A 26,323-nucleotide genomic window follows, 5' to 3' on the forward strand; every position below is an offset into this window, starting at 1 on the left:
TGCGTTTTATCACTTTCCATTACAGTCCAGTGCAGGAAAAATACAGCTTGTTCTTTTTGTACTTTTTTTTTGGAACGGGAATGCCTTGGAACTGACCGCACTGGTGTGAACTTTGCTATTGGAAACCATTTAACCTTCTTTCCATGCGTTTTTGATGCAGAAAAAAAACTGCACTGGACTACATGTGGTGTGGACTGGCCCTTAGTCCAAATCCTATGCTCAGGCTTCTTTTAGAGCGCTACTAATGTCTTTTGATCCAGGCATAGATATATATATATATTTTTCTCAGAAGGCTAGTTTTGGTCCAAGGGCTTCCACTGGGTAGTGTGGGCAATTGTGACTGTCCTTTGGTCTAGCGATTATGGCTATGGCTTTGTTAAACGCTGGTGTGTGTCTTTAGTCCCAGCAAGGAGACAAATTACAAGAAGTACAGCCACAGCTCGTTTGGCTGTATTTCTCCTGTGGATCACAGGAGTGTAGTTCATTCTGCACTCCTATGACCCGTTTTCAGCAGAAAAGACCGCTGTCGGCTGACGTGACCGAGCCGGTCCAGGCTTGGGGAAAGATTGCGACCATATGGTGGAGATCCACCCAGGAGCCTGGACCAGCACCTGGCTCGGCCTCTCAGTGAGCGGCTGAGAGCCACTAACTTTCTGCTCACGGACCACTGAGAACTGTGTTTGATCGCTCAGTTCTCAGTCTTAGAAGCTGCGGGTGACAGATGCAGCATTAGACCTATACTGCATCCACCTAGGTAAGTATGTTTACTAAAAAAAAAAGCCAAACTTCTCTTTTAATTTCCTTCTATTCATGTTGAAACAGGATAGTTAGTAGGGCTGTTAATGTGCTGAGGGAAAGGGCCAGGGTGCAACTTTTTTCCCCTGGCTGAATTTCTCTGACCTCCTGTTTCCTTCCCAACATATTTGATCTAATATGCAGTATCACCTTTCAATCATGGGTCTTGCAATGGCCTTAACTGCTAATTCTACATGCTGCAGGACAACGTGCTTCCTGTTTTTTGTGGGTTGTACGTTTCAATTTCAGAATAATGCAGCTGGGAATTTCCCCGTACTGCATAGCCAATACTGTTAGAATAACAGGAACGAAAACATATGCACAGCTCTTCAGTGTATTCAGAAAAACTTTTGAAAAGGCTTTTGCTTAAGACTCTTTTAAGCTTATTGAATAGCTTTTGGATGCTGTGCAGTTTTACTGGACGTTGAATTCACTGGGGTATTTCTGACAGGTTACAGTCTTGGGAGGTAAGTGCTTCTAGTAACCACTTTTTATGTGCAACATACTTCAAAATATAAACAACAACCATCTCTAGTCATAGTATCATAAGTAGGCCAGAATGGTATTTCTTGCATTTGACTGAAGAACTGACATGTCTGAGCCTTTTATGTGTAAGTTCAATTATAGAAACTTCTGTAGTTTGCTCAGACTCAAAAGAGCCCGGTTCAGGACAGGAGTGGAGGAGCTCCACTACCATGAAAATAGTTTGCACATGCGTATACACTAGTGTGGGCTGGTGTACTTTGTATGGAAGGGTTGTTTTATAATATACTTAGTAAATGAATGCTACACAATCTTGTTAAATTGGCAGGGTTGTGAGGCAATGTTGGGTACCACACAACTCAGAATGCACCTTGGAAGACAACTATCAGGGAAAATGTATTTTAAAAAAATATATATTTTTTCTGAAATGCGGAGTGACGAAAGAGAAGTCTATTTGTTCACATGTCATTTAAGCAGTATTTGTATTGTTGGTAAATGTCTACCCTGCTTAGCAGTAGTGCTGAGTGTCACTTTCAGTCCATCACCTGTTTAAATCATCAGTACCTACTAATTACTGGGTCTTTTTTATATGATTGCCAATTTAGGAGATTCTGGCAGAACCTCTGCGCAGGAAGGGTTAATCTTTGGCGCAGAGGATCTTAGTACAACAGAATTTATGATACAAACAAGATGTTAGGTTTATATAAGGGGGAGTTGGTTTTAGGATTACAGAGAGCCTTGAGGCCCATGCGCACGATAAAAAGATTGGAAGAAAAATTTTGTACAATGAATATTCTCCCGATTAACAGCTGATTCTGACTTTTCAGGCGACAAAAACTGAAGGTGCAGGCTAGAAAATTTTTATCATAAGTGAACACATCATCCAATTTTCATTTAATTAGTACAGTTTTTGTCCAAAAAAAAATCAGAAGGGCAAGAGTATGCATGCTTGGAAACGAAAGAATGCATACAAAGCAATTCAACACATTACATCACTTCCGAAGTTGTCTATTGTTATAAAAAATGTTTTGTAAGTTGAGCAACCTCTTTTTTTTTCGACATGAGTCTAGCATGCAACAAAAAATGGACAATTATTTATCCGATATTCTGCTCATGTGTACAATGCTTTAGAGTGATGGTTGGTATTGGGGTTACAGGATGGGCTAGTGTTAGGTTTACAGGGAAGGTTAGTGTGAGGGGTGGTGATAGGGTCACAGAAAGGGTTAGCATTATGAATACAGGGAGGCTTAGTGTTAGGGTTACATGGATGGCTAGTGTTACAGGGAGGGCTAGTTTTAGGGCTAAAAAATAGCCATATATTGTAGTTAATGTTAGGGCTACAAGTTAGGGCGACAAGGAGGGATAGTACTAGGGTAACAGGAAAAGTAAGTGTGAGGGTTAGTGCTAGGGTTACAGGGTGGTATAGTGTTAGGATTAGTGTTAGGGTTACAGGGTGGCATAGTGTTAGGATTAGTGCTAGGGTTAGAGGGATGCATAGTGTTAGAGTTACAGGGAGAGTTAGTGTATGGGAGAACTTAGGGTAGGACATCACATTCAGTGCTCGAAACATTATATCAAAAAGCTAATTGCCTATCTCTCACTCTTAAACAATGATGTTTTAAAGTCTGCTGCAGAACAAAATCAGATTGGCACCTGCTTTGAAAAAGGAACAATTTGGTTGCTGCAGAGACATAAAGACAGTTCTGCTTACTATTAGATCCGATATGCAGTATGGAGCAGCAGGATGGTAAGCGGGGTCCAGTCCAGAAGTGGAACAACTAGAAGGCACACATGGTGTGCAACATGAGAACACTATAGCAGAAGGTGAGTGGGAACCGCAGAGAGAGGACTGAGCAGCAGAGCTGTGGGACCAGAGCAGGAGAAAATAGGATTTTTCCTTCAACTTACCTGTAAAATCCTTTTCTTGGAGTACATCATGGGACACAGAGCTGGTAATAATGACTATATGGGTTATACGCTACCTGGTGATTAGACAGGAAGTTCCTCCCATATAACCCCTCCCATACAGGAAGAACCTCAGTTTTTGAAGCAAGCAATGAAGATCCCAGAAAAGAGGGGAGGGAACTCTGTGTCCCATGATGTACTCCAAGAAAAGGATTTTACAGGTAAGTTGAAGGCAAAATCCTATTTTCTTTATCGTACATCACGGGACACAGAGTCGGTAATAATGACTATCTGGGAAGTCCTAAAGCAATGCCCATGGGGGGGGGGGAGGGGACACAGTAACCCCAAAATCGCCCCTGAGAAAGAAAGAGCTTATACTGCTGCCTGAAACACGCTACTACAACACTGAGCCCCTTCTCGGGCTCTCACATCCACTTTGTAAAAGTTTGTGACTATATGAACTGAGGGCCAGGTAGCAGCTTTGCAAATCTGAGCCATAGACCTAAAGATGCACTGCCCATTTAGCACTTACCCTCCTGGTAGAGTGAGCTTTTAACCTAAAGGATGGAACTTTACCCTTTAAGCTATATGCCTGCGCAATTACTTGACAAATCCACTTGGAAATAGTAGAACTAGTTGCTCCTTGGCATTTCATAGGGCTTTCTGGCAGGATAAAGAAAGCATCAGTACTACAAATTAGTGCTGACATTTTTAAATAGACTTTGACTGCTCGTACTACAACAAGAGAATGCAACAATTTCTCCTCCGTAGTCTGAGGACTTGGAAAAAAGGCAGGTAGAACAATATCTTGCTTAAGATGAAAACCGGAACCTACCTTAGGCAAAAAAGGCCGGATGAGGGCGTAAGACAGCCCAGTCCTGATGAAGGATCAAAATGGCTCTTTGCAGGAAAAAGCCGCCAATTCTGACACCCTTCTGGTCAAGGTTCTGGCAACCAAAAAGACAAATTTCCCTATCAAGAGAACCAAAGGAATATGCCAGATAGGCTCAAAGGGTTGCCTCTGTAGCACAGAGAGCACAAGATTTAAGTCTCAAGGACATAAGGGTGGCTTGACTAGCAGAACCGTGCGAATCACACCTTGCAAAAAAAAGCCCACACCAAAGAGTGCGTTGCTATTGGTTTCTGAAAGAAAATAGATCACCTTCCCTGGATAGAGATTTCCTCCAGGACCGCTCCCCAGCCGACAAGGCTGGCGTCTGTGGTTAATACCTTCCAGGTCACAGGCAGAAAATATTTCCCCCTGCTTAGGTTGCTGAGGACCAGCCACCAGGCCAGATCCTGTCTTACCCTTGGTGAAAGAAACATTGGGAGATCCAAGCGGACAAAATACTGGAACATTCTGTAACAGTCTGGAGTGGAATTGCGCATAAGGGACTGCTTCGAATGAGGACACCATCTTGCTTAGTAGTATTATGCACAGCAGTATAGAGGGAAACCTTTTCCCTCTTACCAACCGCACTAGACCTTTCAGGGCCAGAACCTTTTAATGGCAAGAAAATCCTTTGCCTGAGCAGTATCGAGAATCAGACCTAAATATTTCAGAATCTGAACAGGCCTCAAGGCTGACTTTTCTAAGTTCACAATCCAACCCAGATCTTCTAAAAACTGGACGGTCTGGGAAACATCCCGTTTTAGACCTGGTCCTGACTAATTCTTGATCAGCAGGTCGTCTAGGTAACCCATTACTGAGATGCCCTGAAACCATAGAAGACCCGGGCCTTCACCAGGGCCAAGATTTTGTAAACACCCGGGGAGCTGTGGCCAGACCGAACGTTTAGAGCCACAAACTAAAAATGGGACTGCCCTACTGCAAAACGCAGAAACCTCTGAGGGAGCCTGAAAATTGGTACATGGAGGTATGCATCCTTGATATCTATGGAAGCCAGAAAATCTCCTCTTCCTAGACAGGCTACCACAGAGCGAATTGATTCCATGCAAAAAGACCGAACAGTCAGGTACTGGTTCAGAGCTTTGAGAAAATTCTAGAATGGGTCTTACCTCGCCATTTGGTTTTTGGCACTGTAAAGAGATTTGAGTAAAAACCCGTGAACCTTTCGCTGGTTGGAACCTCCAAAATCACGCCCTGTACCCACAAATGTTCCAGGGCCTGGAACAGGGACTTCCTTTTTACTGAGCAAACAGGGACATTTGAACCCAGAAACCAAGAAGGAGAAAACTCTCAGAACTCTATCATGTAGCCCCGTGCCACTGTGGACAAGACCCACCTGTCCTGCACCTCTCCTCCCCAAGTTCTGAGAACTGTAGGAGCCTCCCCCTCCACCCAAACAAGTGGGGGCGCCCCTTCATAAGGCGAATTTAGAACCTCATTTAACAGGCCTTTGGACCCAGGGTCTTCTAAACCCTGACGCCTGAGGCCGTCGGAACTGCTTAGAAGCTGACATGTTAGGAAGCACCGTAACACTTTGAGCTTTAAAAGATGGATGTTTAATCCTTCTTTTACTGGTAAAAATAAACTTTTTCCACTTGAAATCTTCTGATGTATTTATCCAAAGCATCACCAAAGAGAGGTTCCCCATGAAACGGAAAAGCTGTCAGTAGTTTCTTACAAGGTAATTCTTCTGACCAATTCTTAAGCCGTAGTACTCTGCACATATTAACAGAGAGAAAAACAACTCGGGAAATCTGTTGGATAGAATCCTTAAGGGCATCTACCGCAAAACACAAGGCACGAGGAAACTCCACTAAATCTTCAGAAGATTCCCCCCTTTTAAAGCGAACCTTTAAGGATTGGCAAACCCCTATTGCCGCTATAGCTGGTTAAACAGCAGAGCCAGCGACGACAAAGGAAGCTTTAAGTAAGGATTTAATAGGAAGAGGGAATCAGCGCTTAATTTCTAAGTGTGGTGGACCACAGATAAAATAATGAGTAAAAAAATGTGACCAATATGAACGTAAGAATAAGGGGAGTAAGAATAAGAATAAGGAGCGGCGGAGCCGGGGAGTGCACGAGACCGGAAGTATCAGAACTTACCGCATCGGCGGTGGTTTTCTGTTTACAGCTGGCATCTCTTCGTTTTTAACTGTAAGTTTGCTATGTTTTGTGTTACATTAAACTGAATTTACTACACTATGAGAGCCCCCTCTTATCATTATTGATGAGCGAGTGTCCCAGGAATCTACCAGAACACCAATCCATATCTGCCTGAGAGAGGATCCTGTAGAAAGAAAAGGAATATTTATTGGGCATTATATTCTTTCACATCCATAAGCCCCCTATATCATTGGAGAACGTCTGGAGGTCCCCTATGGTGATTGATTACACCAAAACGCTAATTTGAGTGTTAATGGAGGTGAGCGGCCATTGCACTTAATTTGGATTCTCAGCTCACGATAAATCGCACTTGGCTGTCACCGGAAGTGTTCCTTTTATGTCACTGGATCACATATGAACTTTTATCATCTTCACTTGATACTATTAGCACCTTATTTTATGCACATATTTGTTTGGGACTTTGTGTTATATATATATTTTTTATATATATATATATATATATATATATATATATATATATATATATATATATATTTTGTATTTTGTTGCATCTAGGCATCTTACAAAATTTTTATGCTGGCCATTATTTTTTGCACTTCTGATTATTATCTTGCACCATTGAATATCAGCTGCACTTTCACCTGCACAGGATATTGATTTTATATATCACCCTTATTGTGCAACCGGTCTGTTGCTCACAGTCATTATTAAGATTTATTTTCCATCACTTACTGTATATGATCTATATTTGGCACTGATCACTTTATTGATTTATTTACTAGCTCTTCAGCACTTTATATATCGTCCACATTGTTATACTTGGATTGTCGTTTTATTGCCTTTTATTATCATTGTCTCAACATCATCTTTTATACTCATCCTTTTTATTCTTACGTTCATATCGGTCACATTTTTTTACTCACTATTTTATCTGTGGTCCACCACTCTTAGAAATTAAGCGCTGATTCCCTCTTCCTATTATATCTTTTTCAGTATGTTGTGACACTACTGAATTAGCGGCTGATTTCTGGTGTTCCACCATATTCACCATTTTCTGACCCCACATTATTCTGTACCTCACTGGTAGCGCTTAGGTTTCCTTCTTCCTATATTTTAAGTAAGGATTCCAACCTTTTATCTGCTGGATCCTTAAGGATCAAGGCAATTAAGCAGATATGCATGCAGTTCAAGGCAAATAAGCATATATGCTTTTATGCAATATGCGTGTTATGAAAGCATTCATTTATGGAAGCATGTAAGCATGCATTTTATGCAAATATGCATTTATGCAAACACGTGTTCTCACAAACATGCGTACCCATGCAAACATGCATCCACGCTACATGCAACCATGGAATTAGAAAGCATGCGTCTATGCAACCATGTGTTTATGCAACCACGCACTTATGCAAACACACGTTTACGCAAACATGAAAATACGTGTCCATGCATTTATGCAATACGAGTTTATGCAAACATGTATAGAAGTAAGCATGCATTCATGCAAGCATGTGCCAATGCAAACATGCTTCTATGCAAAAACGCACCTATGCAAGTAAGCAGGCATGTGTTCATGCAAGTAAGCAGGCATGTGTTTGTGCAAGTAAGCAGGCATGAACATGTTTACTATGCTGCACCAGCTCAACTGCACTTGGCCCCAACTGATTTTGCAGGATACACCAAGCATATAGGCTCCAATACAGCCTTAATGCTGCTTCAAAACCGCCTACAAATAAGTTGCTGCAGACCAAATGCATGCTATTGTGGAGACATAACTCCTTAAAGTGCACTGATACCCGTACAGGGGTGTATCTACAAACAGTTGTACAAGCCCCCTGGATTACGCAGTAAGTATACCTTTATGCCTTGACTGGTCATCTAGCTTACCCTTAGAAATGTAGCCATGGGCTGAAGTTATGTCTCAGAGGCCTTGCTGATCCTTCAGCCCACATGGTGCACCAAAAATGGCCACCCTTATACTTCCCGTCTTTACAGGAGTAGGCCATACTGAGCAAACCTGTTCCCCCTAGTGGCTGGAGGAGACACTGCAGTCCAATACTCCTGAGAAGTACACAGGGCATGAGCAGTACACTGCCCCCAGTGGCCACTGGGAGAAAGACCAGAACGACAGATCTCTCTTTTTTTTTTCTAAAAAAGAGAGGGAAAAACTTACCAGTCCCGCCGCAGGATCCTTAAATGACCCAAACTTCACCCATCATGGGCTTTGTCAGTCCCCCTTTTTCATGGGGTTCACACCCTTACACCTGTAGCACACCCTGCTGGAAAACTCCCTGGGAGTAACCAGGGTTCCATTTATCAGGGTCCAGCGTCCAGATGGGTCACATTACAGGCAAAACCTTGGGTCTTCTTAGACAAGGCTCAGGTGCCATCCTTTTAGCACTTAGCCATTCAAATGGATCCGATCAGAACGCCCCTAAACTGGGACATCATTCTTAGGATTGAGGAGCTTTAACAGCCATGACCACTACCTTCAAGACTCTGGCGAAAAAAAAAGGTTCTTCCTGTATCGGAGGGGTTATATGGGAGGAACTTCCTGTCTATTGATTGCCAGTGTCCAGTCACCTAAATGAAGCCCAGACAGTCATTATTACCAGCTCTGTGTCCCGGGATGTATGATAAAGAAACTAGCAATGTCACACGTGGTGAGCAACGTGGGAGCAATATGGTGGCAGGTGAGCAGGGACAGGGTGAGGAAAGGGGAAATCAGCAAACCAAAGGACCAGCAGAGCTGGGCGTTACTACTTAGTGGGTGATCAGCAGAGCTGGGGTTTACTACTGAGCCGGGGATCAGGAAAGCTAGGGGTACTACTGAGTGGGGCATCAGCAGAGTTGGGGGTTACTACTGAGCGGGGGGATCAGGAAAGCTGGGGGTACTACTGAGTAGGGGATCTGCTGAACAGGGGGTACTAATGAGCCGGGGATCTGCTGAGTGGGGGTATTACTGAGCCATGGTTCTACTGGGCCCCTTTAAAACAAATAAAAAATCAACACAAACAGGGGAAGCTTCATTAAAGCTTCAAGAACGCTGAAGCATCACCGAAGCAATACAGAAACATCAAATACACATCACAAATGCGTGTTGAAGCGATAATCGCTTTAATGTGTGTTAAAGTTGAAGTACGTGTATATGAGCCCTTTTATTTTATCCTGTAGTGCTTTACAACATACAGAGTAGACATACTATACATACACTTTAACAATATAGGACAAACAAAGACAAAAGAACTCTAAAGAATATGCCAAAGGACAGAAGTTGGATGACCACACATTAGGGATCGACCAATATCGGTTTTTCGTTGCCGATACCGATATTTTGGCCATTGCATATTGGTATCGGCCAATATGGGCCGATATTTTGAACATTTAAAGTTTTGCAAAATAAACACAATTTTCAACACAAATCTGTGACTGTGCTCGCTGGCACCCTTTGGTGGCTGGCACTCTTTGGTGGGTGGCTGGCTGGCTGGCACCCTTTGATGGGTAGCTGGCTGGCACTGTGGTGGGTGGCTGGCTGGCACCCTGTGGTGGGTGGCTGGTTGACTGTCTGGCACCCTGTGGTGGGTGGCTGGTTGACTGGCTGGCACCCTGTGGTGGGTGGCTGGCTGGCACCCTGTGGTGGGTGGCTGACTGGCTGGCACCCTTTGGTGGGTGGCTGGTTGGCACTCTGTGTGGTGGGTGGCTGGCTGGTATAGGTCCAGGGCCTGTGGCTGGCTAACTGGTACAGGTAGGGCCTGTGGCTGGCTGGTACAGGCCTGTGGGTGTGTCGGTGGCTGGCTGGCACCGGGCAGCTGTGGGTGGGTGTATGTATGTGGCGGCTGTGTTAAACACACTGTGTGCACTGTGTACACTCACTGTCCCGAGACTCCCCGACTCCAGACAAGGCTGAGAGAGGCGGCCTAAGAAGGCAGAAGCTGTCCCAGTGCGCGGAGGCACATGGCGCAACATACGCAATGACGTCACGGCAATATCGGTAACCTCCAGGGCCGATTCCGATATATCGGTGAAAGTGCATATCGGCCCTCGATATATCGGCCTTGCCGATATTCGGTCGATCCCTACCACACACTGTTAACCGTGAACCGTGAAAATCAAGTGTTAAAACGTTTCACGTCACAGATGCTTAATCATAATACAGCTCCTCATGTGCTGTGATTTTTTTGGACTTTTAAATATTTATTATTAAACTTTAGTACACAGCACTCAATTGTGTTATCCTGGTTCTATTATCTACTAATAATCAACTGTGTGAAACAAATAAATTCATCATTCACATAAAGTGCTCCTGTGCATGAATAATTTCAAACAAAAAAAATACAAAAACCACCTTTCCTATCTCGTTAGTGAGCTCTAACATAATAGTCCTTCACAAAGTTTCCAATTGCTTTCCAATGCTTTTCCTCTGTAAATCAGACAGAGATGTCTCTTTTCAAAGTTCTCTGTGCTCAAAGTGCCAAAAAATGTGTATACATATTAGGGATTGACCGAATATTGGCAAGGCCAATATATCGAGGGCCGATATGCACTTTCCCCGATATATCCAAATCTGCACCAGAAGTTACCGATATTGCCGATATTGTGTGTGGCGCACACGTGACGTCATTGCGTGTGTTGCTTCACGTGTCTCCGCGCTGGCCCTTTCATTTGACATGTTCTGCCTTCTAAGACTGCCTCCCACGCCTTGGACAGCCTCGGACAGTGTGTGCAGCTGCAGTCCGGTCACGGTGCCAGCCAGCCAGCCACCCACAGGCCCTGGCCTCAGCCACCCACCACAGGGTGATAGCCAGCCACCCACCCACCACAGGGTGCCAGCCAGCCAGCCACAGCAGGGTGCCAGCCGCTAGCCATCGACCCACAACAGGGTGCCAGGCCAGCATTCAGCCACCCATCCCACAACAGGGTGCAAGCAGCCAGCCACCCACCCCACAACAGGGTTCCAGCAAGCCAGCCACCCACAAGGTGACACCAAGCCAGCCACCCACCACAGTTTTCCAGCAAGCCAGCCACCCACAACAGGCCAGGGTGAGTGACACCAAGCCAACCACCCACAACAGGGTGACACCAAGCCTGCCACCCACAACAGGGTGACACCAAGCCAGCCACCCACCACAGTGTTCCAGCAAGCCAGCCACCCACAACAGGATGACACAAAGCCAGCCACCCACAACAGGGTGACACAAAGCCAGCCAACCACCACAATGTTCCAGCAAGCCAGCCACCCACCCACCACAAGGTGACACCAAGCCAGCCACCCACAACAGGGTGACACCAAGCCAGCCACCCACCCACCAGTGTTCCAGCAAGCCAGCCACCCACAACAGGGTGACACCAAGCCAGCCACCCACCACAGTGTTCCAGCAAGCCAGCCACCCACAACAGGGTGACACCAAGTCAGCCACCCACAACAGGGTGTCACCAAGCCAGCCACCCACCACAGTGTTCCAGCAAGCCAGCCACCCACAACATGGTGACACCCAGCCAACCACCCACCACAGTGTTCCAGCAAGCCAGCCAACCACAACAGGGTGACACCAAGTCAGCCACCCACAACAGGGTGACATCAGGCCAGCCACCCACCACAGTGTTCTAACATGCCAGCCTCCCACAACAGGGTGACACAAAGCCAGCCACCCACCACAGTGTTCCAGCAAGCCAGCCACCCACAACAGGGTGACACCAAGCCAGCCACCCACCACAGTGTTCCAGCAAGCCAGCCACCCACAACAGGGTGACACCAAGTCAGCCACCCACAACAGGGTGTCACCAAGCCAGCCACCCACCACAGTGTTCCAGCAAGCCAGCCACCCACAACATGGTGACACCCAGCCAACCACCCACCACAGTGTTCCAGCAAGCCAGCCAACCACAACAGGGTGACACCAAGTCAGCCACCCACAACAGGGTGACATCAGGCCAGCCACCCACCACAGTGTTCTAACATGCCAGCCTCCCACAACAGGGTGACACAAAGCCAGCCACCCACCACAGTGTTCCAGCAAGCCAGCCACCCACAACAGAGTGACACCAAGCCAGCCACCCACAACAGGTTGCCAGCAAGCCACCCACACTGCCAGGCATCAGCCACCGACCCACAACAGGGTGCCAGCAAGCCACCCACACTACCAGGCATCAGCCGCCGACCCTCAACAGGGTGCCAGCCAGCCACCCACACTGCCAGGCGTCATCCACTGACCCACAACAGGGTGACAGCAGCCAGCCACCCCACAACAGGGTGCCAGCAAGCCACCCACACTGTCAGACGTCAGCCACCAACCCACAACAGGGTGACAGCAGCCAGCCACCCCACAACAGGGTGCCAGCAAGCCACCCACACTGCCAGGCATCATCCATTGACCCACAACAAGGTGCCAGCAAGCCACCCACACTGCCAGGCATCAGCCACCGACCCACAGCAGGGTGCCAGCCAGCCACCCACACTGCCATGCGTCAGCCACCGACCCACAACAGGTTGCCAGTAAGCCACCCACACTGCCAGGCTTCAGCCACCGACCCACAACAGGATGCCAGCAAGCCACCCACAGCAGGCCAGGGTGCCAGCAGCCAGCCAGCCAGCCATTTTTTTAACCTTATTGTCTCTTTCAAATTGCAATGGAGATGGATAAAGACAGAAAAAGTAAAAGTGTGGTCTGGGACTATTTCTCGTCTCAACCATCTCCAGGAAAAGCAGCAGTGTGCAACACATGCACAAATAATTTAAGCATGGGATCAGTAACTGCAAAAAGCAAAAATACGTCATATCTTTGGACCCATATAAGAGTTCATCATATTGAATTATATCATGCAGCTTAGAAAAAACAAAATTAATATCAATGTGATTTTGAAATACCTCCTCCACTATCCCAGGCAACAATAACAGATATGTTTAAAAAAAACAGGTGTCACAGTCTAGATTCAGATGGAAGGTCACAACTGCTGGACAATCACAGAGATGATGGTCACTGATAACCAGCCATTTACAATGGTGTCTGACTCATGATTTAAGCGGTTGATGTCCATACTTGAGCCAAGGTACACACTGAAGAGCGAGAAGTATTATCGAACCAAAATGCTGGGAAAGATTCACCAAAAGGTCGTTGAGAAAGTAAAGGCTATGCTGCAACCAGAGAATGCTGACAACTCACTCTCATTCACGACTGACTGCTGGTCAGGAGGAGGACAAACAGAGTCACTAATTAATCTTACATGCCACTTCATTGACAGCGGATGGACAAAAAGGCAATTGGTCTTGAATACAAAAGTGATGCAAGGATCCCACACTGGGGAGTACAGTAGAGAAATGTTTCTAGGTATGCTTGAAGAATGGGGAATCACCAAAGACCGAGCGATGCTTGTGCTCCTTCGAGACAGCGGAGCAAACATGCGGAAAGGAATGAGGCCTGCTGATATGTCAGACTTCATCTTGTGTCATGGCACACAACAATGGTCTGTCAAGCCAAAGAGCTTTGACTGATATATGTTTTAAGAAGAAGAGAAGAGATTAAAAATGTTGTGCTGGCAAGTCTTTTGAATCCTCGATACAAGAACCATGCTTTCTCTTCTGAGGTGCAGGAGGTTCCTGCACAGCATTTTTATAATCTGAAAGAGAAGCATGCTGCAAAAAACAGAAAAATGTCCAAAAAGACGACAACAAACAGAAGAGAATCTTCTTCATCGTGGTCAAATTGATCATGACATTTTCAGTGTTTTATTGGGGCCTGAATCTGCAATAATGAGCCTTGATGATGAAATTCATCTCTATTCGAAGGAACCAGTAATTGACACAAGAAGTGGTGATCTTCTTCAGTGGTGGAAAGAAAATGAGGCACGCTACAAAAGACTTCCTTCCCATGCTGGAAGATACCTTTCTCTCTCTGCTCCTCTGCCCTCCTCTGCTCCTGTACAAAGTGAGCATGTTAATGAAGTTGCAGCATTATATGAAAAAAAAAAGAAGCCGTTTAACAGGTGATCATGAACATGCTGAAAAGTTCTGCTTTCTGCATTATAATATTGTTCTACTTAACTGGGAGTATTGAAAAGTGTAGTAGTACTAGTGTCCACTCCAATCCACTGTCTAGCTTTTGTCTAGCTTTTTTTCTAACAGTTTTGCACTAACTGCAGTAGTGATTAAGATCATTGCAGTGAGTACACTACTGCAGCAGTAGTCCATTGACTCCAGTCCAATCCACTGTCTAGCTTTTGTCTAGCTTTTTTTCCGCAGAAGTTTTGCACTAACTGCAGTAGTGATTAAAATAATTTCAGTGAGTGCACTACTGCAGCAGTAGTCCACTGACTCCAGTCCAATCCACTGTCTAGCTGTTGTCAAGCTTTTTTTCTAGCAGTTTTGCACTGATTGCAGTAGTGATTTAAAATCATTGCAGTGAGTGCACTATTGCAGCAGTAGTCCACTGACTCTAACCCACTGTCTATCTGTTGTCTTGCTTGTTTCTGAAACCAGTGAGTTTATTGAACAAAAAAAGCAGGATATACATTGATTGACATTAATGAGCATATCAAAACAATAAGTATCAACAAGGTCCATGCATGCAGTTAAAATTAAAGCAGGATATGTGTATAGTTATTTACATTGCAGGTACACAACTGAAAGAGAAAGTGCTGCCGCCTAAGAGAGCTCCAACCATATGCATAGAGGGCCTTAACTCCCAGTGTCTGGACTCTGGACCCATCTATCCCAGATTTTGGTGAACTTGGTCAGGTTACCCCTGTTTTTGTACATAATTTTATGGTACGGAATGACATTATTGACTTCGGCTTTCAACGCCCCAAACGTGGGCGGGGAGTCCCTCATCCATTTTCTGGCAATAAGTTCTGTCCTGGGACCAATCCTGTTTAATTTATTCATAAATGATCTAGAGGAGGGGATATCTAGTACAATCTCAGTATTTGCAGATGATACTAAATTAGGCATGCCAATATCTTCTATGCAGGATGTGCAAATCTTGCAAGCAGACCTGAACAAAATAACGGGGTGGGCAACTACATGGCAGATGAGATTTAATGTAGAAAAATGTAAAGTAATGCACTTGGGGGCCAGAAACCAGAAAGCAAGCTACTCACTAGGGGGGGAACCTCTGGGTGAGTCTAGGATGGAAAGGGACCTGGGGGTACTGGTAGACAACAGGCTTGGCAGTGGCATGCAATGCCAAGCCGCTGCAAGCAAAGCCAACAGAATACTGGGTTGTATAAAAAAGGGGATTCACTCCAGAAATAAAGAGATTATTCTTCCACTCTACAAGACTCTGGTCCGGCCACATCTGGAGTATGCTGTCCAGTTCTGGGCACCGGTCCTCAGGAAGGATGTGCTGGAACTGGAGAAAGTCCAGAGAAGGGCAACAAAAATAATTAGGGGAATGGAGGACATCAGCTATGAGGAAAGACTACAAGCACTGAACCTATTCTCTCTGGAGAAGAGACTATTGAGGGGGGATATGATATCAATGTACAAATACTGTACTGGCGACCCTAGCATAAGGAACAAACTATTCAGAGAAAGGAGATACAATAAGACACGTGGCCACTCACTAAAACTTGAGGAAAGGCGGTTTAACCTTAAAGTGCGTAAGGGGTTCTTCACTGTAAGAGCGGTAAGGATGTGGAATTCTCTTCCGCAAGCAGTCGTATCAGCGGGGAGCATTGATAGTTTCAAAAAACTATTGGATGGACACCTTAAAGACCACAACATACAGGGGTATACAATGTACGGTTAAAAGCAAACACACACACACATCATAGGTTGAACTGGATGGACTTGTGTCTTTTTTCAGCCTCACTAACTATGTAACTATGTAACTATGTAACTATAAGTTTCCGAGCTATAAACAAAGTGGTCTGTAGGAAGGCAAGTAGGCTTTTATCCATTTCTTCATCCGGGTATATACCCAGCAAGCATTGTCTGGGGACCAGCTGCCGGGGGAGCCCATCTTGTCATGAAGGAATGTGACAATCTGTTTCCAGTACCCCTGGAGCTGGGGACAGCTCCAGAGGAGGTGGAAGAAAGTTCCCACAGCTGTCCGGCACATTGGACAGTTAGGTGACAGTTCAGGCCTGTATCTCTGGAGGCCAGAGGGAGTTAGATACGTTCGGTGGAGGAGGAACAACTGGGTGAGCCTGTCAGACAATCTAGGGGACACCGCCTTGCACGTCCCCAAGGCATCGTCCCATTCGTCATCTTCTATAGTGCCCACATCCGCCTCCCAGGGGGTCTTAGCAGCATAGGCAATGGCTGTGGAGCTGGGGGTGTGGAGCTCAGCGTAGAGAATAGAGATCAGGTGTTGGGGATTAGTACTCTTGATGAAATCAATCAAGGAGGGGTCTCTTCGGGAACTGGGCCCTTAATGCGTGCCTGATCTGATAGTAGCGAAAAAGCATGGAGGCCGGAAGGGAGTTGGTGGAGCTCAAGTCGTCGAATGAACGTATGGTGTCCCCTTGGAGCAAATGCGAAAAAGTAAATATATTCCTTTTCCACACCAGAGCTCAGGGTCCGACATGGACCCGAACTCCGCCAAGTTCCCGTTATGCCACAGGGGGGTATGGGTGTGTAGAGCTGGGTACTTCACTTTAGTCATAACCAGTGTTGCCAACCGTCCGTAGATTTACGGACAGCCCGTTAAAACAGGGCACTTTTCTCCTGCCCGTAGCAGGAGAAAAGTGGCAGTAAATCTACAGCGGCGGCGGCACTGTCAGAACTGCGCATGTGCGGCGCGCAGTTCCGGAGATCCCTGTCGGACGAGTGCCACGGCCCGCCTCTGCCTCCACCCCCGACGCCGCCTCCGCCCCCGACCCGGAGTTAATTACATCGGACGAGTCACTCTGCCACCCACGGCCCGCCTCTGCCTCCACCCCCGACACCGCCTCCGCCCCCGAGAGTTATTTACATCGGACGACGAGTGCCACCCACGGCCCGCCTCTGCCTCCGCCTCTCCTCATTTAAGTTTTCCCGCCTGTGTCCCTGGCCCTGCGTGATGAAGCCGGCCCGGGAGTCGGGACTGGAGGAGGAGTACGAGACTACGGGGGGCGTGAGCTATGGAGGGGGGTCACCGTCACCACACCGTCACCTACCTATCCGTGCTGCTGGGCACCATGCTGGCCACTGACCGACCGTCCGATCCACCGCAGGGTAAGTCAGACTCAGACTGAGCCGGCTCCTCTCATCTGGATGGAAGGGTGAGGGGGGGGGCACACACTGGCCCTGGCATCCAGGAAGTTGGAGAAGATGTTTCATGTGTAACTTGTACTGCCTTGCAATGATATGAGGGGAGCTACTTACCTACCCGTGTAATATCAGGGGAGCTACCTACCGGGTAGGTAAGTAGCTCCCCTGATATCACACAGGTAGGTAGGTAGATGGATGGGTATGTCCTTCATGTCCGCAGTGTCTGCCCACCCCCTTCACCATGTCCGCAGTGTCTGCTTACCCCCTTCACCATGTCCGCAGTGTCTGCCCACCCCCTTCACCATGTCCGCAGTGTCTGCCCACCCCCTTCACCATGTCCGCAGTGTCTGCCCACCTCCTTCACCATGTCCGCAGTGTCTGCCCACTCCCTTCACCATGTCCGCAGTGTCTGCCCACCCCCTTCACCATGTCCGCAGTGTCTGCCCACCCCCTTCACCATGTCCGCAGTGTCTGCCCACCCCCTTCACCATGTCCGCAGTGTCTGCCCACCCCCTTCACCATGTCCGCAGTGTCTGCCCACCCCCTTCACATGTCCGCAGTGTCTGCCCACCTCCTTCACCATGTCCGCAGTGTCTGCCCACTCCCTTCACCATGTCCGCAGTGTCTGCCCACCCCTTCACCATGTCCGCAGTGTCTGCCCACCCCCTTCACCATGTCCGCAGTGTCTGCCCACCCCCTTCACCATGTCCGCAGTGTCTGCCCACCTCCTTCACCATGTCCGCAGTGTCTGCCCACTCCCTTCACCATGTCCGTAGTGTCTGCCCACCCCCTTTACCATGTCCGCAGTGTCTGCCCACCCCCTTCACCATGTCCGCAGTGTCTGCCCACCCCCTTCACCATGTTCGCAGTGTCTGCCCACCCCTTCACCATGTCCGCAGTGTCTGCCCACCCCCTTCACCATGTCCGCAGTGTCTGCCCACCCCCTTCACCATGTCCGCAGTGTCTGCCCACCCCCTTCACCATGTCCGCAGTGTCTGCCCACCCCCTTCACCATGTCCGCAGTGTCTGCCCACTCCCTTCACCATGCCTGCAGTGTCTGCCCACCCCCTTTTCCATGTCCGCAGTGTCTGCCCACCCCCTTCACCATGTCCGCAGTGTCTGCCCACCTTCTCTACCATGTCCGCAGTGTCTGCCCACCTTCTCTACCATGTCCGCAGTGTCTGCCCACCTCCTGTACCATGTCCGCAGTGTCTGCCCACCTCCTGTACCATGTCCGCAGTGTCTGCCCACTTCCTTCACCATGTCCGCAGTGTCTGCCCACTCCCTTCACCATGTTCGCAGTGTCTGCCCACCCCTTCACCATGTCCGCAGTGTCTGCCCACCCCCTTCACCATGTCCGCAGTGTCTGCCCACCCCCTTCACCATGTCCGCAGTGTCTGCCCACCTCCTTCACCATGTCCGCAGTGTCTGCCCACTCCCTTCACCATGTCCGTAGTGTCTGCCCACCCCCTTTACCATGTCCGCAGTGTCTGCCCACCCCCTTCACCATGTCCGCAGTGTCTGCCCACCCCCTTCACCATGTTCGCAGTGTCTGCCCACCCCTTCACCATGTCCGCAGTGTCTGCCCACCCCCTTCACCATGTCCGCAGTGTCTGCCCACCCCCTTCACCATGTCCGCAGTGTCTGCTTACCCCCTTCACCATGTCCGCAGTGTCTGCCCACCCCCTTCACCATGTCCGCAGTGTCTGCCCACCCCCTTCACCATGTCCGCAGTGTCTGCCCACCTCCTTCACCATGTCCGCAGTGTCTGCCCACTCCCTTCACCATGTCCGCAGTGTCTGCCCACCCCCTTCACCATGTCCGCAGTGTCTGCCCACCCCCTTCACCATGTCCGCAGTGTCTGCCCACCCCCTTCACCATGTCCCCAGTGTCTGCCCACCCCCTTCACCATGTCCGCAGTGTCTGCCCACCCCCTTCACATGTCCGCAGTGTCTGCCCACCTCCTTCACCATGTCCGCAGTGTCTGCCCACCCCCTTCACCATGTCCGCAGTGTCTGCCCACCTCCTTCACCATGTCCGCAGTGTCTGCCCACCCCCTTCACCATGTCCGCAGTGTCTGCCCACCCCCTTCACCATGTCCGCAGTGTCTGCCCACCTCCTTCACCATGTCCGCAGTGTCTGCCCACTCCCTTCACCATGTCCGTAGTGTCTGCCCACCCCCTTTACCATGTCCGCAGTGTCTGCCCACCCCCTTCACCATGTCCGCAGTGTCTGCCCACCCCCTTCACCATGTTCGCAGTGTCTGCCCACCCCTTCACCATGTCCGCAGTGTCTGCCCACCCCCTTCACCATGTCCGCAGTGTCTGCCCACCCCCTTCACCATGTCCGCAGTGTCTGCCCACCCCCTTCACCATGTCCGCAGTGTCTGCCCACCCCCTTCACCATGTCCGCAGTGTCTGCCCACTCCCTTCACCATGCCTGCAGTGTCTGCCCACCCCCTTTACCATGTCCGCAGTGTCTGCCCACCCCCTTCACCATGTCCGCAGTGTCTGCCCACCTTCTCTACCATGTCCGCAGTGTCTGCCCACCTTCTGTACCATGTCCGCAGTGTCTGCCCACCTCCTGTACCATGTCCGCAGTGTCTGCCCACCCCTTCACCATGTCCGCAGTGTCTGCCCACCCCCTTCACCATGTCCGCAGTGTCTGCCCACCCCCTTCACCATGTCCGCAGTGTCTGCCCACCCCCTTCACCATGTCCGCAGTGTCTGCCCACCCCCTTCACCATGTCCGCAGTGTCTGCCCACCTCCTTCACCATGTCCGCAGTGTCTGCCCACTCCCTTCACCATGTCCGCAGTGTCTGCCCACCCCCTTCACCATGTCCGCAGTGTCTGCCCACCCCCTTCACCATGTCCGCAGTGTCTGCCCACCCCCTTCACCATGTCCGCAGTGTCTGCCCACCCCCTTCACCATGTCCGCAGTGTCTGCCCACCCCCTTCACATGTCCGCAGTGTCTGCCCACCTCCTTCACCATGTCCGCAGTGTCTGCCCACCCCCTTCACCATGTCCGCAGTGTCTGCCCACCTCCTTCACCATGTCCGCAGTGTCTGCCCACCCCCTTCACCATGTCCGCAGTGTCTGCCCACCCCCTTCACCATGTCCGCAGTGTCTGCCCACCTCCTTCACCATGTCCGCAGTGTCTGCCCACTCCCTTCACCATGTCCGTAGTGTCTGCCCACCCCCTTTACCATGTCCGCAGTGTCTGCCCACCCCCTTCACCATGTCCGCAGTGTCTGCCCACCCCCTTCACCATGTTCGCAGTGTCTGCCCACCCCTTCACCATGTCCGCAGTGTCTGCCCACCCCCTTCACCATGTCCGCAGTGTCTGCCCACCCCCTTCACCATGTCCGCAGTGTCTGCCCACCCCCTTCACCATGTCCGCAGTGTCTGCCCACCCCCTTCACCATGTCCGCAGTGTCTGCCCACTCCCTTCACCATGCCTGCAGTGTCTGCCCACCCCCTTTACCATGTCCGCAGTGTCTGCCCACCCCCTTCACCATGTCCGCAGTGTCTGCCCACCTTCTCTACCATGTCCGCAGTGTCTGCCCACCTTCTGTACCATGTCCGCAGTGTCTGCCCACCTCCTGTACCATGTCCGCAGTGTCTGCCCACCTCCTGTACCATGTCCGCAGTGTCTGCCCACCTCCTGTACCATGTCCGCAGTGTTTGCCCACCTCCTGTACCATGTCCGCAGTGTCTGCCCACCTCCTGTACCATGTCCGCAGTGTCTGCCCACCTCCTGTACCATGTCCGCAGTGTCTGCCCACCTCCTGTACCGTGTCTGACCAGAGTCTGTAGACTCTGATGTAAGGGGGAACTCTGTGCTGGCTGGGTTATGGTAACCCAACCTTCATGTAAATTTGAGAAATATGTTTTTTGACTTTTGTTTAACTTTAACACATTGCTAATAGCACTAGCTATATGTTTATAGTTAAAATATTGATATTTGCGCGGTTTAGCACTGAAAATTGTTATTTTAGGTACTTTTTTCAGTGTCCGTAAAAAATTGGTGCTGTCCGTAAATTTTGGACGTTCTGCCAGTAAATTTCCCTCCGGGGGGTTGGCAACACTGGTCATAACAACCTCCCAAATGGTGGAGGTTAGGGCTTTGTTGAGTTTAGTCATGATAGTAATAATTTTCTGTTTCTATGCTGATGTAAGCTATTTTTGTTTATATATTTATTTAATTTTGTATATATGTAAATATGTTTTTATTATGCTTGTGAGATTTTTAATAAACAACCTCCCAAATCCTACTGTAATGGTAAAGCATAGAGTCGGTCCCGCCCGAACCCCCGGAACCCCGCACCCCTCGGAACACCGCAGTCAGGGGATCTTCAGTCAGTTGGGACCACCTGGGGCAGAGAAGGTGTAGGAAGCGGGTCTTGTCGGATTTGTCTATATGAAACAGATGGGACAGTTGAGCGGCCAGATAATAGAGATTAAAATCAGGCAGAGCCACACCACCTAGGTTAGAGGGGTTTTTAAGCTTGCGCCAAGAAAGCTTGTGCCTATTCTGACCCCACACAAAGGCTTTAAGGAGGGATTCCATTTGCTTGAAAAACTTCAAGGGCAGGTAGATCGGGGAGTGCCACAAAACATATAGTATTTTTGGGAGCAGAACCATTTTTATGAGATTCGCTCTACCCATGACGCCCAAGGGTAGCTTCGCCCAAACCTGGGTTTTGGCCTTAATTAGGGCGTACAGAGGTTGGATATTGTCTTGGACATAATCCCGGGGATTTGGCGTGACCACGACCCCCAGATATTTGATCCTCGACACCCGTTGTAGGGGTAAGGGTGAAGGCCGCTGGGGCGGAGGGGTGCGATCCAGAGGCAATATTTGTGACTTGTCCCAGTTCATTTGCAAACCTGAATATTTGCCGAAGCGTTCTATCAGGGACAGAGCCGCGGTAAGGGACGCGTCTGAGTCCGCCAGGTATAGCAGTGTGTCGTCCGCATACATGCTAAGTTTTTCCGTCAGGGGTCCCACCCGCAGCCCATCTATACCAGGGTGGTTTCGAATGGCGATGGCCAGTGGCTCGGCCGCCAAGGCGTACAATAGAGGAGAGAGCGGACAGCCCTGCCTCGTCCCCCTAGTTAGGGGGAACGGTTCAGAGGTCCTGCCATTCGCCAAAATTTTGGCAACCGGGGCACTGTACATCAAGCGAACCCATTTGATAAACCGCGGGCCAAATCCAAACCTCTCCAGGCATGCCCAGAGAAAGCTCCACTCCACGGAGTCAAAAGCTTTGGCCGTGTCCAGTGTCACCACCACCCTATTTCCAGAGTTCCCGTGCCGCGCTTGTATATTCATGTATAGTCTCCGAAGGTTGAAGGAAGTGTTCTTGCCGGGCATAAACCCTGTCTGGTCTTCGTGAATCAGGGACAAGATGACCCGATTCAGTCGGATAGACAGGACTTTTGCAAGTATTTTGATGTCTACTTGTAGGAGCGAGATCGGGCGGTATGACTCCGGGAACCTGGGGTCCTTGCCCGGCTTAGGGATCAGTACAATAAGCGCCTCTGTCATAGACGTGGGCAGCCTATCTTCCTCAAATATGGCATTGAACAACTTCAGTAGCTGCGGCAAGAGAAGCTCGGAAAACCAGGCGTAGAACTCGATGGGCAGGCCATCCGTGCCCGGAGACTTGGACCTGGGGAACCCGGACACGGCCTCCGCAATTTCATCCCCCGTTATCGGAGCCTCTAGCCCAGTCACCTGTTCCTCCGTCAGTCTAGGGAACTTCACACTGTCAAGTAGTAGCTGCATGTCGGTAAGGTCACTGGAGGCCCTAGTCGTGTAGAGATAAGCAAAGAAGGAGCGGAATCTGTCCGCCACCGCTATGGGGTCAGTGACGAGGTCCCCTGCGTCAGTTTGTAGGGAAATAACCACTGGGGGTCTGTCCTCGCAATGCACTAGGTATGCCAACAGTCTCCCGGCCCTCTCCCCATGTTCAAAAATTCTCTGACGCTGAAAGAACAATTTGTTGTTAGCCTGCTCAAGCACTAGTTGGGCAACCACCCCCGTCAACGACCTCAGGTGGGAAGCCCCAGTAGTGGAGGGGTCCGCTAGGAAGGCAGCCTCCGCCTCCTGAAGGTCGGTCACCGCACGGTCGTATGCCGCCACGGTGTTCGCCTTGCAGGATTTTATCTGAGATATCAGGGTGGCACGTGCGTGGAGCTTGAAAGCCTCCCACACCGCAAGGGGGGAGGCAGTGCCCACGTTTTCGCTGAAATACCGTTCCCACTGGGTGTCGAGCGAGGCCTCCTCCGGCAGCAGAGACAGCCAAAGCGGTTGTAGACGCCACGTCGGGGGGGACCTGGCGTGTGGCAACCCGATCGAGACTCAGTAGGGACTGTGGTCTGACAAGGATCTGGGGAGGAATCCAGCGGATACCAGTCTGGGAAGGAGGGTGGCAGAGATTAGAATTAGGTAGATTTGAGACATTGTGTGATGGATAGCAGAAAAACAAGAGAACTCTTGTCGCAGGGGAAACTTGGCTCTCCATGTGTCCACCAGACCCACACTCTCAATCAGACGAGCGAATCTAGTAGAAGTAGGGGACCCATCCACATGGGGACTTGTCTGCATCCTGTCTAGGGTCGGGTTCATCACATTATTGAAGTCCCCGAGCCAGACCGCAGGTGTACCTGGGTATTGAGCCATGTAGGACAGCCCCTCCGTAACCACAGACATTGCAAAAGGCGGGGGCACGTAAAAGGCCGAAATCAACCAGGGTTCACCAAATATTAACACATACAGGAAAATATACCGCCCTTGTGAGTCAATCCGAGATCCCTGAAGCTGGAAATGAACATGTTTGGAGACTAGCACCGCCACCCCCCGTGAGTGGGAGGTGTGGGCAGAATGGTAAACCCAGCCTATCCAGGGGCGTTTGAGCGATAGGTGCAGACGGCCCTCTAGGTGGGTCTCCACCAAAAATAGTATATCTGGTCTATGCTTTTTTAAAGTAGTGAAGGCCGCAGAGAGCTTAACCTTATCTCGCAGGCCCCTAACGTTCCATGTCATCAATTTAATGGCAGCCATAAAGTGGAATTCTGTAAAGGTATCCGAGCGTGTACAGGGATCTCGGGGAAAACCCTGTCACGTGGTGGCCCGGAGCACGAACACAGCAATAAAGGTGCCCTCCGAGGGGAGATGCTCCATGTCGCATCCGGGCCCCCATTGAGGGAATAAGTGAAGACAGACCTTTTAGATGGGTAATAAGCATGCACAGTCCAATAAGCAACAGCAACTAAAAACAAATCAAAAAATACTCCACCCCCCCACCCCGCCCTGCACCCACCCCAACTTGTGCGGGCATAGTGTCCCAAACAACTCAAAAACAAGGCCCCCGTTATAGCCAGCCAAAAATCCGGGGGAAGAATGTCCACATGAGCAGTAACCAAACTTACCCCCCATGTCAGCACACTGCGTAGGTCAGTGCTTGTATGCAAATGCAGGATGAGGGGGAGGATAAGGGAGGCCAGCAAAAACACAATGAAAATAAGGGGGGGACTGGCACAACAGGGGCCGTGCACCTGGCCCCAGCAGGTGCCGGGGGCGAAACAACGCTGGTCAGCTTGCCGCGGACCGCTCTCGGGGCTCGAGGCATGGTAACACGTAGCCAGACTCCCATGTTCCGCCAACCGTCCCTGAATAAGGGGCCCTCACAGCCAGATGAGGCGGAAGTCCACAGTTCAGCAGCAGGTGGCCAGGGGTTATAGACAAGGCTGTTCCATCACAGTCAGGGGAAAAAAAAGGAAAAATTCGGCATCAGGATAAAAGAAAAAGGGGAAGCAGCCACGGTCTGGGCCGTACTCACAGTCATGATGAAAGGGTTGCCAGGAAAAAAAGTTCAGGAGGAGGTAACAAGCTCTGAAGAGAGAGTGGTCTCCGGATCAATCACGGGTCTCGAGGTGTTCCAACCACGCAATGGCAGCTTCCGGATCCTTGAAAAAGTGCACCCGATCTTCGCCCTCAACCCGGAGCTGGGCTGGGTACAGCATAGCATACTTGTAGTTTTTAATCCGAAGTCTGTGTTTAGCCTCCATGAAATTCTTCCTCTTCCTTTGGACTTCAGCCGAGTAGTCCGGGAATATTGCCACCCTGCCGTTGCCAATTGGGATATTCCCCTTCTCCCTTGCCAGGCGGAGTATCGTGTCCCGGTTTCTATAGTTTAGAAAATTGGCTATAAATGTTCGGGGAGGTGCTCCCTGAGGTGGCGGGCAGCCCGATAGGCGGTGGGCCCTCTCCACCACGAATGTGGGGAAGAATGACTCCCGGCCATAAGTCTGTATCAGGAGGTTTTCCAAGTAGGTGGAGGGGTCTCTGCCCTCCGAACCCTCAGGGAGGCCTATGAATCGCAGGTTGCAGCGCCTCAGACGGTTCTCCATATCGTCTTGTTTGGACAGGATCTGAGAGACCTGGTCTTGCAGGTGGGTAGTGGAGTGCTGCAGAGGGGGCAGGGAGTCCTCCAGCCCCCCAATCCGGTGCTCAGTCTCTGTAACCCTCTCCCACAGCTGTTTCATGTCCTGGCGGATGAGAGATATGTCTACCTTGACTTCATCAATTTTGGAAGTCAGGGTGGCCTGGCATGCTGAAATCGCCTCAAGGACCGTCGCCGTGTCTGCTCCTCCTGCCGATCCCGCGGTCGCGTCCGGCCCGGCGCCATCTTGGATTTGGGCCGCTCCGGTCTGTCTGCGAAATTTGTCTAATTTGGCTGCTGTTTCGGTGGGTTTTTTCGGCGGCGACATGACCTGCGGGGTGCCGGACGTGCACCGGAGGGAGCGGCGACTCGTGGCGGGCTGTGAGGGTACAGGATCAGTGTGGAGGGAAAGTTAGTTGACGGAGCTCCAGCTACTCACGTCTCACCGCATGCTGCGCCAGGCCACG

At 49.8% G+C, this 26,323-nt stretch overlaps 1 protein-coding gene across 2 annotated transcripts in view; it reads left to right on the forward strand.

The window, feature by feature from the left end:
• The first annotated feature begins 1,083 nt into the window (after positions 1–1,083).
• Positions 1,084–26,323, forward strand: part of LOC309545542 (TRAF family member-associated NF-kappa-B activator-like) — an 87,329-nt gene continuing 62,089 nt past the window's right edge. For both annotated transcript variants that reach the window (XM_082244755.1, XM_082244754.1), the window contains exon 1: positions 1,084–1,262. The gene's annotated coding sequence lies outside the window, so the exon portion shown is untranslated. The remainder of the gene's footprint in view (positions 1,263–26,323) is intronic.

This window comes from Pelophylax lessonae, assembly GCF_965119305.1.
Source record: "Pelophylax lessonae genome assembly, chromosome: 2".
In the NCBI taxonomy this organism is placed as follows: Eukaryota; Metazoa; Chordata; class Amphibia; order Anura; family Ranidae; genus Pelophylax; species Pelophylax lessonae.